This window comes from Lolium perenne, chromosome 3 (assembly GCF_019359855.2).
Source record: "Lolium perenne isolate Kyuss_39 chromosome 3, Kyuss_2.0, whole genome shotgun sequence".
Lineage (NCBI taxonomy): Eukaryota > Viridiplantae > Streptophyta > Magnoliopsida > Poales > Poaceae > Lolium > Lolium perenne.
Window position 1 is genome coordinate 328,772,760 of NC_067246.2, and position 14,102 is coordinate 328,786,861.

Here is a 14,102-nt window from a genome sequence, read left to right on the forward strand (position 1 = left end):
AAGCAATATGTTGAGCACTAGCAGGAAAGTATTTTCGAAAGAAAACATCACGCAAATCAGTTGGACTTTTAATAGAACCAGGAGGCAAATTATTATACCAAGTTTTAGCATCATCCTTTAATGAGAAAGGAAAAAATTTAGCGACAAAGTAAGTACGCATCTTGTCATCATCAGAAAATAAGCTACTCATAGAAGAAAGCTCAATCATGTGTTCTACAGCACTTTCTTTTTCAGTACCACAAAAGGGTGTTTTCTCTACAATAGCTATATGAGATAGATCAAGAGAAAAATCATAATCTTTATCCTTAATGCATATAGGAGATGTGGCAAATTCAGGATCAGGAGATAACTTATGTCTAACAGTATATTGTGCTAGAAACTTTTTAATTTTTCTTGCATCAGCAGTAGCATTGCATCTATTAATAAAATCATTATTAAGCTCCACATAATCCTCATCAGGATCATCACTAGAATAATCAACAGACTCAGGTGAACTAACATGTGTAGTAGCATTAGGAGTTTCAGTATTTTCAATTTGTCTAGACCTAGCAATTGTAGCATCTAGAAAAGATCCCAATGAACCACTATCATCAAGCACAGCAGAAACATTATCAATATTATAAGAGTTTTCAGATTCAGCAGAAGTACCAGCAAGTGAAGCTTGCGGCGGTGAAACAAGTTGACTTATCACAGATGGTGAATCAAGTGTAGCAGAGGTACTCAGAGTTGTACCTTTTCTTGTAGTGGATGGTAATATGGCGACTTTAGGATCGCGAGGTTTACCCATGATGGAGAATTTGCAGCGAACAATATCAATCCAAGTGAACTTCCAAATAAAGCTATGCTCCCCGACAACGGCGCCAGAAAATAGTCTTGATAACCCACAAGTATAGGGGATCGCAGCAGTCTTCGTGGGTAGTAAAACCCAATTTATTGATTCGACACAAGGGGAGACAAAGGATACTTGAAAGCCTTAACAGCGGAGTTGTCAATTCAGCTGCACCTGGAAACAGACTTGCTCGCAAGAGTTTATTAGTAGTAACAGTTTTATAACAGTAGCAGTAGTAGAATAACAGCAGCAGAGTAACAAAGACAGCAGTAGTGATTATAGTAAACATCAGGATTAAAATACTGTAGGCACGGGGACGGATAACGGGCGTTGCATGCATGAGATAAACTCATGTAACAATCATAGCAGGGCATTTGCAGATAATAATAAAACAGTGTCGAAGTACAAAGCAATCAATAGGCATGTGTTCCAATTATAGTCGTACGTGCTCGCAATGAGAAACTTGCACAACATCTTTTGTCCTACCAGCCGGTGGCAGCCGGGGCTCAAGGGAATCTACTGGATATTAAGGTACTCCTTTTAATAGAGTACCGGAGCAAAGCATTAACACTCCGTGAACACATGTGATCCTCACATCACTACCATCCCCTCCGGTTGTCCCGATTTCTGTCACTTCGGGGCCATTGGTTCCGGACAACGACATGTGTATACAACTTGCAGGTAAGATCATAAACAATGAATATCATGATGAAACAATAACATGTTCAGATCTGAGATCATGGCACTCGGGCCCTAGTGACAAGCATTAAGCATAACAAGTTGCAACAATATCATCAAAGTACCAATTACGGACACTAGGCACTATGCCCTAACAATCTTATGCTATTACATGACCAATCTCATCCAATCCCTACCATCCCCTTCAGCCTACAGCGGGGGAATTACTCACACATGGATGGGGGGAAACATGGCTGGTCGATGGAGAGGCGTCGGTGGTGATGGCGGTGATGATCTCCTCCAATTCCCCGTCCCGGCGGAGTGCCAGAACGGAGACTTCTGGCTCCCGAGACGGAGTTTCGCGCTGTCGCGGCGTTCTGGAGGGTTTCTGGCGACTTCGACTTCTCTCTGTGCGTTTTTAGGTCGAAGGCAATAAGTAGTCCGAAGGAGGGCGTCGGGGGCCGACCGAGGGGGCCAGACGCTAGGGCGGCGCGCCCCCCTCCTGGGCCGCACCGGCCTAGTGTCTGGGGGCCCTGGGCCCCCCCAGGCTTGCCCTTCTGACTCCGCCAATATTCTGGGAAAATAGGACCTTGTGCATAAATTCCGAGGATTTTCCTGAAAGTTGGATTTCTGCACAAAAACGAGACACCAGAACAGTTCTGCTGAAAACAGCGTTAGTCCGTGTTAGTTGCATCCAAAATACACAAATTAGAGGCAAAACAATAGCAAAAGTGTTCGGGAAAGTAGATACGTTTTGGACGTATCAGTTACGAATGACTTCTTTAAAAGAGGATACTTCAAAATAGGGGATGGGACAAGTGTGAGGTTCTGGGAGGATATTTGGATGGGAGATTTGCCTCTCTCCCAACAATATCCCGCGCTATATAATATTGTGCAACATAAAAATGTTTTATTATCGACATTATTTGCAATGGTGCCTATAAATATTTCTTTTAGGAGAGGTTTGAATGACAATAAATGGTTTCAATGGATGCACCTCTGTCAATGGCTAATGGTAGTTACCCTATCAGCTGAATCTGATAAGTTTATTTGGAAACTTACTGATTCCGGAGTTTTTTCAGTCAAGTCTATGTATCTTAACTTAATGAATGGGCATACTGTCTTCCTCTGTAAATATTTAAGGAAATTAAAGACACCCCTAAAAATTAAGATATTTATGTGGTTTCTTAGTAATAAGGTGCTTTTTACGAAGGACAATTTAGCTAAACGGAAGTGGAATGGGTGCCAAAAATGTTGCTTTTGTGATTCTGCAGAGACCGTTAACCATTTGTTCATTGCCTTTCTATTTGCAAAAAACAATTGACGTATGATATACCTCTCTTATAACATTCCTACACCAGCTAATGTTACTAATATGTTGGTAAATGGCTGAATGGAGTACCAAATACTGATAAGCAAAAGATTCGCATTGGCGTTTCTGTGATTTGTTGGTCAATATGGACAAGCCGCAATGATATTATACTATTTAATAGGCATTCTGGTACTAAGTTTTTGCAGGTTATCCGGCGGGCTGCTCATTGGATTCAACAATGGGCTTTCCTTCTTTCACTGGAGTTGCGAGAGGACATGGTTACTGGATGCAACCGGATGCTAGCGGTTGCTCATGTTATCACCAGAATTTGACCGAGTCAGAGGTGGGCCGCGATCAAGATGGGCTTGAAGAATATACATGGAAGGAATACATGAATCGGCCTTATATGCAAAGTTTGGGCTAGTTCGCCCGTGTATCTGTAATATAGTAGGATACGTATCGATTAGATAGAGTTTGGCTCGTGCCCGGTTGGGATTATTCCCACGTTAGAAAGTCTACGAACTATAAATATGTATCTAGGGTTTATGAAATAAACAACAATCACGTTCACCACAAACCAATCTAGGCGCATCGCCAACTCCCTTGTCTCGAGGGTTTCTTCCGGGTAAGCATCATGCTGCCTAGATCGCATCTTGCGATCTAGGCAGTACATGTTTATTCGCTGTTCATGCGTTGCTCGTACTGAAGCCTTTTTGATGGCGAGCAACGTAGTTATCTCAGACGTGTTAGGGTTAGCATTGTTCATCGTATCATATGCTGTCGTCGTGCAACCCTGAGACGTCTAGTAGATCCGATCCGTTATGATTGCTCCTTATTCTCCAAGGATTAGTTTAATATCTGCATAGTTAGGCCTTACAAACGGGTTGAAGGATCCAGTGGCGCGTAGGGTGTAGTTTGCTAGCCCTAGACAGGATGTTCCAGGGATCAACCTCGTGTTGGTTTTTAGGCCTTGTCTAGGGTCGGTTTACGATCACCGTGCGAGGCCGCCAGGCTCAATCACGAGTAGGATGTTCCGATTATGTGGTGAAAACCCTAAATCGTAGTAGGTCGTTTTAGCTTTATTTTGATCAAGCAGGACCACCATATATTCGTACACCTCGTACGGATCATGGGTGGATCGGCTCTTTGAGCCGATTCACAGGACAACCTGAGAGCCGATCGAGGCTCGTATTTAATGTTTACGTGTATTCCATGCAGGAAACTAAGCGAGGCACATCCATCACCTTCCTGACCAGGTATAGGTCAGGTGGCACGCCCTTGCACCAGCATCGGACGTGCGTGCCGAGTCTTTGCGGGCCGTCGCTTGGAGGGACCAGGGCCAGCCGCAGTCCTGGGAGCCTCCCGGCTCTACTGTGTTGCCCGTCGCTGCTCGCCGGTGGGTTTCTGACCGCAACACATTCTGGCACGCCCGGTGGGACAATCTTCGACATCAACCGCATCGCCATCTACATCTGAGATGGCGGAAGGCACCCCAGTCACGTACGAGGATCTGACCGAGGAGCTCAAGAAGAAGTATGACGAGGTCAAAGCAATCCTCGAAGCCGACCTCATCCGCTCTTTTCACAGAACCCGCTCACATGGCATCAGGTGGAAAGGGTTCTCACCTGAAGGCGCGCTCGATGGAGTGGACCTGTCCGCCCCGTCAGAAGAACGCACCAGGTCCCTGCGTCAGGAGATTAACTTCATGGTAGCTCACTCGCTGCACCGCCATTCTGAGAGCCTGGTGAACACTTCGGGTGATCCAGGAAATCATGAGGCATCAGTACTCTCCGTCAGGACCAGCTCCCGGGACTTACCAAGGAGAAATGCCACTCCAGTCCCGTCCACCGCTGCCATTCGCGTTGGCAGCACCAGAAGTGCCGAATTGACCGGCATACGTCGTCTACAAGATCGGTGGTGACCCTAGTGACTACCAGTTCTTGCATGAGGCGCCTAAGGAGATCCCTCACGGATACACGTGCACATACGTGCCGCATCGCAAAGAATCGGGCACTCACAAACCAGACTGCAACAGCAGGGACTTCTGGAACAACAGGAGGAACTTCGGGAACAGATCTTGAGAAGCAGACGTGGCTAGCTAAGTATGCCACTCCGACAAACCTCCAGACCTCAGCTCCTGCAGTTGGCTCAGAGCTGGAAAAGCAAGCATGGCTGGCTAAGTATGCCACTCCGGCGAATCTTCAGAGTTCGACTCCTGCAGCCAGCACCGCGGATCAGATCAGTACCATCCTGAGAGACCAGTTTGGCATGGTGCCGAAAAGGAGGACAATCGGCTATTCCAAGCCGTACCCCAACGAGTACGAGTTGATCCCGCTACCACCCAAATATCGGCTCCCTGATTTCTCCAAGTTTAATGGATCAGATGGTTCCAGCTCCATCGAGCATGTGAGCCGATATTTGGCATAGCTGGGCACGATCTCAGCATCAGATGAGCTGCGTGTGAGGTTCTTCGCACAGTCCCTCACAGGATCGGCTTTCGGGTGGTACACATCGCTGCCACCAGACTCAATCCGGACTTGGAAGCAGTTGGAAGAGCAGTTCCACATGCAGTATCACTCAGAGGCTTCCGAGGCTGGCATTGCCGATTTAGCACAAGTACGTCAGAAGCGCGGAGAAACAGTGTCAGAATACGTCCAGCGCTTCAGGACCATTAGGAACCGATGCTATTCGGCTCGTGTGACTGAAAAAGAAGCAGTCGAGTTGGCGGTGGTGGGTCTCGCATCACCGATCAAGGACGTGGCCTCCCAAGCAGACTACCCTTCACTAGCGCACATGGTGCAGAAGCTGTCAGTATATGAACAGCGCCACCCAGATGTATACCAGGATAAATTCAAGCGTGCGGTGGTCCTGGTTGAGGCAGATGAAGACGAAGGCTCTGCGGGAGATCAAGAGGTAGCAGTGGCTGAATGGACTCGGGGGGCAAGCCCCGTGTCCTGTGAAAGATCGAGATGTCGCCTAGAGGGGGGGGGGGGTGAATAGGCAATTACAAACTCTTGCGGATTTGTCTTGTAAGAATGTGGAATTAAACTATCGTTTAGTTTACAAGCACAAACCCTAAATATGCTAAGCTCAACTAAGTGTAACAATAGCAACTAGAGCTAAGCAAGATAGGCACAAGATATATGTAGCACAAGTGATAGCAAGATATATGTACTTCAAGCACGATGGCTATCACAAGGAAAGAGAGCTCGGGTATAGAAATAACCGAGGCACGCAGAGACGAGGATGTATTCCCGTGTTCCCTTGCTTTGCAACAAGGTACGTCACGTTTGGAGGAGTGGAGGTCCCACGAAGGATTCCCCGCGCCACGAAGGCTCACCCTATTCTCCGAACCACACCCACGAAGGATAATGGCCCTTTCCTTATGGTTAGCTTTTCCTCCGCTCCGGAGATGGCAAGCTCCACAACCACTTCACAAGCTCCACGAAGGAGAAGCCCGGGTCTCTTCACAATCTTCTTGAAGAGATCACCGGAGCACCAACCACCAAGCCAACTAGGAGGTCTCCCTCCAAGAGTAACAAGCTCACGGTCTCTCACTCGAACTAATCGTGGTGGAGAGCTCAACACTATGCAATGATGCAAAGCAAGAACACTAGAGGTGTTCAAGTCCTTCACCCTCAAATCCCACCCAAGCAACAAATGCTAAGATGAGATTGGAGAGGAAGAACAATGGGGAAAGTCAACAAAAGACTCCAAGATCTAGATCCCAAGAGTTCCCCTCACATAGAGGAGAAATGGATTGGTGGAAGTGTAGATCTAGATCTCCTCTCTTAGATCCCTCAAGAATTAGCAAGAACTATGGGAGGAATCAAGAGAGAGAGCAAGTTCTTCAAATGCAACAATGGAGGAGAGAGAATGGGAAGAACTACTCAGCCCAAGGTGGAAGAAGGGTTATTTATAGCCCAAGAGCAAATATAACCGTTGGGAAAAAGTTGGGCTGAGTCAACCGTCGAGGAAGCCGGTCAACCGAGCCCGGGGCCGGGCCGTCCGGTCCAGGGCCCGGTCAGACCGGGCCACAGACCGGACCAGCCGGTCCAAACCGGTCGGTAGGCCGGACCCCGAGGACATCCGTTTGGCGCCCGGTTGCCGCCCGGTTGACCGGGCCGAGCGCCGGACTCCCCGGTCTGTAGGCCGGCTGACCGGTCGGCAACCGGATCTGCTGGCTCTTCGTTTGGAGCCCGGTTGCCGCCCGGTTGACCGGCCGGCACGCCGGGCAGGCCGGTTGGGAGGCCGGCTGACCGGGCGGCAGACCGGAACCGGCCGGCGCATGGGCCGGTCCGACCGGGTCCCTGACCGGGTGAGCAGGAAAACATGTTTATACAAAAACTATGATAACTAATGCTCCCGAACTCCGATTGACATGAAACCAATTTTGTTGGAAATATGGAGACTCCTCACAGAACATTTTAGATGATTTTTAGAGAGGGAGTCTCCCACCGTCAAGAAACGGTGAAGACGTCCAAACTCGAAAACGCAATAGAAGATGCATGCGGATTCCGTTTTCGATGAACTTGGGCTTGTTGTAAAGCTAGCAACAAGCTCAAGAACCTCACACAGAGAAACACCAAGAAGCAATAAGGATATGCAAAGTATGCAAAGGATTGAGCTCCCTAAGACGATGCGATCAAGTTACCCAACCGAAAGCCCCTCTTGATAGTGCGGCTATCTATCCTATAATCCGGTCTCCCAACATCCACCTTGAGACCGGTAAAAGAAAAACCTAGCAAGGCCATACCTTTGCCTTGCGCATCCCACTCGATCTTGATGATAACTCTTCAAGCTTCACTCAAGCCGGAATGCCTCATTTGATCAATGTTGCTTTGTGAAGACTCACAAATGCTCCCCCATACACCATGATGGGAAAGCTCTATTGATGCACATCTTCACATGTCCATCATCACCAAATGGACGGCAAGCTTCAAGTATGTGATCCACTCAAGATGCTCAACTTGAACTTGCCCAACTCAACCTTGTATCTTCTCATACTCCATCATACTATCTTGAGGTGTATAAATAATTCTTTACTTGGAATCAAGCTCTCAAGATCTTGATCATTCATTGCTTATCACATAGGATAGAGCATGGCTAATATTGAGTTCCACATAAGAACTCCATCTTCATTTCTTCTTCTTGATCATATCACATATGTATCTTCAAATCGATGATCTTGATGCCAATACACAAGGTATACCTTTATCTTCATGGCATACATACTTGAATCCAACACATGGAGTACAAGTAGAACCTATGGAATATTCCTTCATATAAACTCAATGAAAACATTAGTCCATAGGGGTTGTCATTGATTACCAAAACCACACATAGGGGCAATATACCCTTACATCCTGCAAGTGGGTTAAGCCACAAGGTCCTCCCAGAGGGTTTGACTTCGACGTTACCAAAGCTGAGCAGATTTTCGACCTCTTACTTAAGGAGAAGCAGCTAAAGGTACCCGAAGGCCACAAGATCCCCACGGCGCAGGAGCTGAATGGAAAGCCATACTGCAAGTGGCATAACACGTTCACCCATGCCACCAACGACTGCAGGGTGTGGCGGCAGCAGGTCCAAATGGCGATAGAACAAGGGCGTCTAATTTTCAGCCAGTACGCCATGAAAGTCGACACACACCCTTTCCCCACCGTTAACATGGTGGAGTGCACTTACCCTGGAGGGTGCCAGCCAGGATTCTCGTTCAATATCAACATGGTAGGACCTGGACACCACTCTGGTAAGGACGGAGACGAGGGCAGCTGCTCTCATAGCAAGGACACAGAGGAAGCCGTTTCACGTGATCGGCTCCGTCACGATGGCAAGCGCTACATCACAGAGGGAGAAGTGAGGAATGTGAGACATCAGCGACCTCTCTCTGATCACCTCCTCAACAAGTATGTGAGTCAATATGACCAACGCCGACGACCCAACGACGATGGTGAAAGAGATCGTCTGGCTGGGGACGCCAGGAGACATCGTCGGCATGATCGCGACGAGGAGAGATATGAGCGCCATGCCAAGGAAAAGTCAAGAGAGCAAGACGACGAGGATAGGCATTGGGACTGTCCCTTCTTCAGACACTGCTGGGATTCTGGAATGAGCCGATTGCCTACAATCGGCAACTGTCCAGAATGTAGACAGAAGAGGAAGGATGCAGCTAACGTGTCCGTGTTCAAACGTCTAGGGCCTCTCCCGCCTCGGAACAAGCACACTGAGTCCTCTCGGGTGGAAGACCTCGAGGAATTGGAAGACGATGAAGAAGAAGAAGATAAGTACCACCGGCCAAGGTGGTGCCCTGATGGACTCAGCCGTTCCCAAAAGCGTAGGGTTCAGCGACTACGTGGTTTGGAGGAAGCCGAAAGGTTATACCTGCACACGTTGAGGAAGGCGCGACCTGATCTGGCCGCTAAAATTCAGCGAACCCTGGACGAAGAAGGTCGGCCACAAAGGAAAGAGTGGCGCCCCAGACAAAAGAAAGCCGATGATGAAACATCGGCTGACACAAACATGGTGTTCATCCTTCCGACGGAGTTTAGTGCTCCAGGATTAGACGAAGCACCTGTGGCACAACTTGACTGCGGCCCACGGCCAGTTATCTTTGAGAAGCCACGAGAAAGAAGCTACAGACATCTGAAGGCCCTATACTTGCGAGGTTATATCGATGGGCAGCCTGTCAACAAGATGCTGGTGGACACCGGAGCGGCAGTCAACATTATGCCATACTCCATGCAAGAGCACCTATGCTGTCCTGCTAGGAAGAGATTGGATCCACGCCAACTGTTGCATTCCATCCACGATGCACCAATGCGTAATACAGTGGGATGGAGATGAAGTAGAGGTCGTCCATGCAGATGACTCAGCCGAGATTTCAACGGCTGGCATGAACGCTTGGGAGACAACAGGCCAAGAGCCACTCTCAGGCATCAATTTGGACGACTGCGAGCGCATCGACGTGACGAAGGACGGGGTTAGGCTGGTCTTATCCACCGGCCTGACCGTATAGCAAGAACAAACCTATGGACAAACGTGGCAAGGCCGATCCTTGGGATCGGCCCCAAAGATCTATGGAGGAACATTGCAAAACCTTCATTGAGCGATTCAATCAACGTGGAGGCCGATTCCAGCAATCGGCCAAAATTATCTTCACCACACGTTCTGCCTGTGTTCAACATCGATCTAATGAGCAGCGGTTTTACGTCGGCTGATGAGAGTCAACATTAGTCCTAACGGAGCCGACATTCAAATACAGTGCCTTGGCTAACTACAGAGCCGATATCCGCAGTTACCTGACAGATTCGGCTCGGGGGGGCACCTAATCAGATGAACATGTGCGATACATGTGCAGTGAAATATTGGGGGCCGATAGAAAAATCGGCCAGTAAAATTTTTTCTCATGGTATACAGCCGATGCACGGACATCGACTTTAGAGCTAAGAAACAAAGTCGATGCACAGCCGTCGACTCTAGTACAATTACACAGGATCTACCCGCTGCGTGTTCAAGACGCGGATTTTCACCAAGTCGGTCTTCAGTTCAGCTTCAAGGCCTTCTGCTTCCTTGAGGGAGTGAACAATGAGAGCTTCCTCAGCTGCAATGAGCCGATTTTGGTGCCCGAACTTTCTCTTCGAGGACTTCCAACCCTTTACGCCAGTTCAGCAGTACTGTCAGAAGCGTCAGTTTTGGCATGGAAGGGCAGCCTTTTGCTCATTAAGCCGTTGGTGTTTCGTCTACAATATCGGCTTTCAACGGAAGAAGAGGCGATCGATGGGGGCAAGTTTGGCTGGCTCGGCATGGTGGCTGTCTCAGAATTACCTGAGTTCAAAGCCCTTTGTCTGATCTGTGCATCCTCACCGCTATTCTCGCCTTGACTGAGGCTCGGGGGGCAGCTGGCCTGGTAGATGCTCTGTTTTAGAAGCCGATTGGGGTGTCATCGGCTGGTCCTTCGTCGCAACCTTCTTCAAAAATGGGAGTTCGCGCAGAAGAGGATCACTGGAGCTGGTGGGAGGAATTTAAGGGCTCTCTTGAAGGCAAGGGTCTTCCACATTATCCACCAGATCTCAAAGTCATCAGTTGAAGAGTTGAAGGATAGATTGTGAAGAACCGATGCGTTGCTATCGGCTCATTGAGCATTGGATAAGTGAACAATCGGCAAAGTCAGTATGAGGGGGAATCGGCTAAATTAGCTTAAAGGAAATCGGCAAAATCAAACTGGGGGAAATTCTTCATTGATAAATAGGATTTCTTACATAAAGAGCTGATTGCTCTCAAAAGGAAATACTAGGGGGTACATTACCCCATCTACTACTGCTGATCCTATGCTAAGGGTCCTATCTACGGGCCGTCGCTGCCCTCGTCGTCGCCGTCGTCGCCGCTGTCGGCGCTACTCCCGGCGGGCTCGTCGTCGCTGCTGCAGCGGCCGCTGGCCAGGCCCTCGTTGTCCTCGTCCTCCTCGTCAGCGTCGTCGTCGTCGCTGTCGAAGTCGCTGAGGTTCCCCGGCCAGGGGCAGAAGCGCTTGGCCGACGGTTCGTCGGAGGAGGTGTCGTCCTCCTCCTCCTTCTCCTCCTCCTCCTCCTCGGGGGAGGTGAAGTCATCACAGGAGAAGCGATCGTCATCGCTCTCCTCCTCCGTTTCCCCGTCGGCAAGGAAGCGGAGGTCACTTTCCCCGTCGGTCGAGGACTTGTCGTCCTCAGACCAGACGGAGAAATCGTGACTGGATTCCTCCCCGGCTTCGATGGCGCGGCGGATGTTGGCCGCATGGGCCTCCTCCGGGTTCCACTCCGGCGTCGGCTCGCGGGAGGAGGAGGATTGGGTGGAAAGACCCGATGAGGCAGAGGAGGAAGAAGACATGGTGGCGCAGGAGGGCTTTTGGAGTGCTAATGCGAAGGGGATGAAGAAGCAAACTGTTTGGAGCGGTTAAATAAAAGGGGATATAGTGGAAATTCAATGCCATAGCAGTTTCCGAGGAAGTGGTGCCCAACGAAAAAAATTGCTAGGGCACGCAGAAGTGGAAGAGGCAAGGCATCATGATGAAGGATACTGCGACGGTTCTGCCACGACATGACCCGACGAAGAAAAAGCAGAGTGATTTTGGAATTATCAATTCCAAAACCAGGGGGGCATGTGTTATCACCAGAATTTGACCGAGTCAGAGGTGGGCCGCGATCAAGATGGGCTTGAAGAATATACATGGAAGGAATACATGAATCGGCCTTATATGCAAAGTTTGGGCTAGTTCGCCAGTGTATTTGTAATATAGTAGGATACGTATCGATTAGATAGAGTTTGGCTCGTGCCCGGTTGGGATTATTCCCACGTTAGAAAGTCTACGGACTATAAATATGTAACTAGGGTTTATGAAATAAACAACAATCACGTTCACCACAAACCAATCTAGGCGCATCGCCAACTCCCTTGTCTCGAGGGTTTCTTCCGGGTAAGCATCATGCTGTCTAGATCGCATCTTGCGATCTAGGCAGTACATGTTTATTCGCTGTTCATGCATTGCTCGTACTGAAGCCTTTTTGATGGCGAGCAACGTAGTTATCTCAGACGTGTTAGGGTTAGCATTGTTCATCGTATCATATGCTGTCGTCGTGCAACCCTGAGACGTCTAGCCGCCCTTACACCTATCTTAGGTGTAAGGGCGGCACCCCGCTTGATCATTATTTAGTAGATCCGATCCGTTATGATTGCTCTTTGTTCTCCAAGGATTAGTTTAATATCTGCATAGTTAGGCCTTACAAACGGGTTGAAGGATCCAGTGGCGCGTAGGGTGTAGTTTGCTAGCCCTAGACAGGATGTTCCGGGGATCAATCTCGTGTTGGTTTTTAGGCCTTGTCTAGGGTCGGTTTACGATCACCGTGCGAGGCCGCCAGGCTCAATCACGAGTAGGATGTTCCGATTTTGTGGTGAAAACCCTAAATCGTAGTAGGTCGTTTTAGCTTTATTTTAATCAAGCAGGACCACCATATATTCGTACACCTCGTACGGATCATGGGTGGATCGGCTCTTTGAGCCGATTCACAGGACAACCTGAGAGCCGATCGAGGCTCGTATTTAATGTTTACGTGTATGCCATGCAGGAAACTAAGCGAGGCACATCCATCACCTTCCTGACCAGGTATAGGTCAGGTGGCACGCCCTTGCACCAGCATCGGACGTGCGTGCCGAGTCTTTGCGGGCCGTCGCTCGGAGGGACCAGGGCCAGCCGCAGTCCTGGGAGCCTCCCGGCTCTACTGTGTTGCCCGTCGCTGCTCGCCGGTGGGTTTCTGACCGCAACAGCTCAGGACTGCTTTTTCCAGGCTACTAGGTGGCTGCATCTTAATAGAATAGCAAATGGATAGCTTTTCTATAGGGCGTGTCTTCTTTTGGTTGATACTAGTATCGACTTTACCTTTTGCTTCATTGTAATGGTTGAATTGTGTTGAACTCGTACTTTTGTTTAATAAAACTAGTCGTGTGCATCTATTGATGCAGAGGTAGGGTCGATGCTCCCTTATCGAAAAGAAAAGTGGTGTATGGGATAGTAGGGCTCAATACTAGTTAACATCCATCTATAGGCTTATTCATACTAATGACTTATCTTTAATCAAAATTGGAAACTCTTATTGGAACTATGGCTTGGCATTGAAAGTTGAAACCTCTATGACAAAGATGGTCATATTATCATGAACTATGTCATGGAAATGGCCAAGCTGGAGGAAAATGTGTTTGTTGCTATTCCTCCTCCAAACACGGGACTCAACACTAAATGCCATCACATTCATGTTTTAAAAAATGCCATCACATTTAATGATACCCATATTTTCGTGAGGAGAAGTAGCATGATAGTTATCCGAACATCTGAATGTAGAGCAATATCAGTGGTTTGTCCGACCAAATGTGGGTGAAGGTGTTGCGGTCTAGAATGATGTCAATGGCCTGCCACACATGAAGAGCTAGCTTACAGGTGAACGAAAGATAATGAAAGTCTTAGGAGTGTCAGGAGCATTAATAGATGAGGGTACTGGCATGAGCTATACACGTTCACCATGAGGAGTAGTCAACCTTATCTTCAGCCTATCACTCAGGCATTCAGCGGTTAACTCTCCATTTGAGAGGAGAAGTTTTCATCTCCATTATTTCCAAGATGGCAAGATATTATCAAATGCCATAGAAGATCGGGTATGCCAAAGAAGGAATGCAGACCATGATCACGAAACATGCTATACCTATAGCTAATGCATTTTCCATCGTCTATGCCCCATTGAACACCGTTGCCGGCTCCACAAC

General features: G+C 48.5%; 1 long non-coding RNA gene across 2 annotated transcripts in view; it reads right to left on the reverse strand.

Moving 5' to 3' along the window:
* Positions 1–1,559: 1,559 nt before the first annotated feature.
* LOC139838646 (uncharacterized) overlaps positions 1,560–14,102 on the reverse strand; it is a 42,800-nt gene continuing 30,257 nt past the window's right edge. The window contains exon 4 of one of the 2 annotated variants that reach the window (XR_011756328.1): positions 1,560–1,846. This is a non-coding gene — a long non-coding RNA (uncharacterized lncRNA). The remainder of the gene's footprint in view (positions 1,847–14,102) is intronic. The other variant, XR_011756327.1, reaches the window with a different exon arrangement.